Source organism: Octopus bimaculoides, chromosome 26, assembly GCF_001194135.2.
Source record: "Octopus bimaculoides isolate UCB-OBI-ISO-001 chromosome 26, ASM119413v2, whole genome shotgun sequence".
NCBI classification, from domain to species: Eukaryota; Metazoa; Mollusca; class Cephalopoda; order Octopoda; family Octopodidae; genus Octopus; species Octopus bimaculoides.
In genome coordinates this window covers 21,095,848-21,096,415 of record NC_069006.1, presented here as the reverse complement: position 1 = coordinate 21,096,415, position 568 = coordinate 21,095,848, and positions in this window count along the sequence as shown.

Below are 568 nucleotides of genomic sequence, written 5' to 3'. Positions count from 1 at the left end.
ATATAACACTCTATATGGAAATGTACTGTAATTAAGTGAGAAAACAGGAAGATAAAACATACAGGAGAAATTAATTGACAATATATTCGTTCTGTGCATGTATGCATATACAATTATACACAACTATGTTTATGTGTGTGCGTGAATCTGTGTGTATTTATAGCGCGTGTGTGTAGATCTGTGTGTATGTATAGCGCGTGTGTGTCTGCGTGTTTGAATGTCAGGTCATGAGTACTGTTATGAAAAGTGGAGTTTCTCTTGCAATATTTACCACAGTCCCGCAAACATCATTTAAATCACATGTACACACACTTAAAAATGCATCTTTCTGTCTGTCGGTTTGTCTGTCTTTGTGTCTGTCTGTCCGTCTGTCTGTCTCTGTATCTTTTCTGGCTGTCTCCTTATCTCTTTCACTGTCAGTGGATATCGAGATATTTATTTCGCATATATAATTACATATGCACCGATATATGTAGATACAAACAAACAAGCAAATATACATACATACATACATATATTTGTGTGTTTCATGTGTTCATATGTTAGGAACTACATATACGTATACATG